We start from the raw sequence: 3,491 nt of genomic DNA, 5'->3' as shown, positions 1-3,491 counted from the left end.
TTTAATAATTTTATATGGCTATTAATATGGAGTTAAAAATCATAAAAAAAAATATTCTAAAAAAATATTAATTTAACATATTTTAGTAAAAAATACTTATATAATGTCACACGATGCATTATCAAACAAAATAAAACATAAAAAAATAAAAATCACATATTGATTTACGGAAAAGTGTCCTAACTACCATGTGTTGCATGACAAGTGCAAAAACACTAGAAAGAAAAAATTAATTACACATTAATATTAACACATGGTGATGTCATAGCAAATGTGCTTCAGAATTGCTGGGATGACAATGTCCGGGGAGCTCAACTGCGGCAGGGTACCACCCACTGGCATGATCTCAATAATGGATAGCCCAACGAAATTTCGGTGAAGGTATTCACAGGCCGTAAGTGGCACAGCCATGTCCTTGCTGCTTTGCAGAATGTGACAAGGGACCTTGACAAAAGGGAGAACATGTCTCATGTCACCTACGAATATGTGATGGGCTAAACTCAAGGCTATATCAGTTCGCAAGTCAAAACAAGGTTCGACTGAATTCTTGCACCACCACCGAGTCCATGCCACCTACCGCTAGCGGAGCAAACCCTGAGCACCGTAGCTTTGTAACTGGACCACACTCCTTCGAATAGTTGGTCTAGATCTTCGCGCTCAAACCTTTCATAATAGGCCACATCATTCAATAACCTATGGATATACAAATCAGCTAGCTATAGCAAAAGAACAAACCCTAATGGACACCCTTATTTGGTTACAAATTATTTGAACACAAAACTTTTGCTGGAAATTAAGGAACAAAGTAATCTTACAAACATTTCATGTAGTTGAATTTTGTTGTTGAGGTCAAATAAAAAGAAGTTTCATTAAGAACTAAAGAGACGCATAGAGAAGGCCGTAAGTTTTGCCAACATGATGATTTTGGAGAAGAGGTCAGCGCGAGTAACAGAGGCAATGGCCCCAATCATGCCAGAAAAGAGTGAACAACATACATGCATGATTTTACTTGTAGTTCTTCTAATATGGCGAGTAACATATCCCTCAACAGTTGAATATCTTTCAAAATCGATATAATATGGATTAGTGACAACACATTAAATATTAACAAGGTGAGGCACCAAGTGCTTCCAAACTGATTGATCCGTGCCTAAGTCATGGCCTAGGACTTTCACTTGTTTTCCTGAACACAAAACCTTCACGTTATGAGTTTCGTCCATTATCCCCATTATTTACTTCCTACGTAGGTTGGTTTTCCTACGAGTTCTGCGCTTGTAGTATTATTTATCTTGCTTCATGATAAATGTTATGGAACACCTTTCAAGAAGCATATGAAGAGGTATGTATGGTAAGACGGGTTTATGTAACTTTGTCCAAGAACCACATGAAGAGGTGGTTCGGCATTTACAGACTATGGTCACAGTGAATTTTGCCAGCTACAAAATGAAAAAAATTTGACTACTTGTCTTGGGAAGTGGCACGTTGTCCGACTTTACCAAGAGAGCAAGTACTTTAACTAACTTGCTAGTCTCTCACCTCCAGGAGATGCATCATAGAGGTTTTATTGTCATATTTGGATTTCATGGTAACTGATTAAAAATTAATTTTTAATTAAAAAATAAATATTTAATATTTTGTTTTAAAAAAATATTTTTGTTTAAGCAGTTGCTACATAATATTATAATCACTAAAAATTCTAAATTGTTCAACAAAAATTCTATGATATGGAATTAATTAAATAAAAGAAAAGATACTATCATCCCATAAGTATCCTTCGTAAAACATGTTGTATTGCCGATTTTTGACTAAAATTGCTAAGAATTATAGTCAAGGCATGAGGGTGTGTTTTGCCAAACACACCCTTAGCAAACACACTTTAGGCCGATTGAACCTAAAGTCCAAAACCGACCCACTCCTTTTTATTTTTGTTTAGGGGTGGAGTCTAGCCCAGCTCGCATAGGCTCGGTAAGACTCAGCTGGCTCAATCCAGTCACTGGCCCAAGCCAGTGACCCAGCTGGGCAACAACACGCGTGATTCAAACCACATGTGCATTACATAAGGTAAAGGTAATTAAATTACTTTCGCCCTGCTTTCTTTTTTTGCAACAAGAGATACAGAAACAAACGAAAAAAGGAAGGTCTTACCTGGTGATGAAAAAGGCGAAGGTGAAGAAGAAGATGAAAGTGATAGTCTTGTCCAAAGACTTTTCCTTGCTTTTTTTTTTTTTTTCTTATGGGATCTCTTTTTCTATGGGTTTTTTGTTCCCTTGTTTTCTGCTCCTTTTTTTCTCAGTATCTCCTCCTTTTTTTCTAATGACCCACTGGCCTTTTATAGGGGCAAAACCAACTGCGGGGACTTGGATGTGGGATTCAATCTTTATCTCCCCCAGTGTTTATCTCCATGTGGGGATACTCTTGAAACCTCATGTTTTGGATAGATTGGGACACTAACAGTCCTTCAATTGTTGGGTTGTTGTTGGTGATTTCCTCCAAGTTGTTGGTACATCATGGCGACGATGGACACGGGGGTAAACTGATGAGCTGGCGATGGAAGTCATGGGTGTTGCCACGTGTTTGGTGACCGGTGTTTTATTTTTGCATGGAGCTTTCCTTTATTTTTTGAAGGAAGAAAACAGTGAACTGCAACGAAAAACGGTGTCGTTTTAGACTAAAAATGACCATTTCTCAATTTGGTCCTTCAAGTTTCCATATTTTTTAATCGGGCCCCTAGACTGAATTTCGATGCCTTATACAAAAAGGTCCCTAGACCTTAATCACTTGTAATTTTATCCTTAATTAATTCAAAAATTTAATATTTATTCAATTATACCCTTAGTTTCATTAATTAAACTAATTATAAGCTTAATTAAGTCCTCAAACTTATCCATTCTTCAATCACACTCCCAATATCATTAATTGAACCTAATCAAAGTTTAAATGAACTCCATACCAACTAATTCTTTCAATTTCTTTAAAAATTAACTTCCAAAATCATAAATCAAGCATGATTAAACCGATCACAGCTTCCCATTTGTGTTGTCTTAATCAAATTTTAATTTTTCATTCATTTCTTCTTCTTTTTTTGAATTTTATGTTGTTCAAAATTGGGTTATGATAGAAGGTTCAAATTATCATTTTTATACATGAGATATATAAATAACTTGATCTCAATTTTTACTCCATCCAACAAAGTTAATTTGTAAACCAAACTTGAATCATATTTAGTCTCAACAAATATATATAACACAACCAAAAGATTGATATCTTCTCCTAAGTGCAGGAGTGTCAAAGTAATAAATAACCCAGCAAGACCGGGGTTGAACCACATGGAGATTAATTGTATAAATTATAAATAATAACAATACAATAATAACAACAACAACAACAACAATAATAGTTATAGTAGTAGTAGTAGTAGTTGTTGTAGTAGTAATACTAGAAGAAGAAGAGGAGGAAGTTGATAAGAACTTTGAGATGAAAGATAAACATAG

General features: G+C 35.3%; 1 pseudogene; it reads right to left on the bottom strand.

Moving 5' to 3' along the window:
- Positions 1–246: 246 nt before the first annotated feature.
- Positions 247–1,229, bottom strand: LOC105120083 (probable esterase D14L; annotated as a pseudogene).
- Between the last annotated feature and the right edge of the window lie 2,262 nt (positions 1,230–3,491).

This window comes from Populus euphratica, unplaced genomic scaffold, assembly GCF_000495115.2.
Source record: "Populus euphratica unplaced genomic scaffold, PopEup_1.0 scaffold4693.1, whole genome shotgun sequence".
In the NCBI taxonomy this organism is placed as follows: Eukaryota; Viridiplantae; Streptophyta; class Magnoliopsida; order Malpighiales; family Salicaceae; genus Populus; species Populus euphratica.
This window is presented reverse-complemented; position numbering and strand designations above follow the sequence as displayed.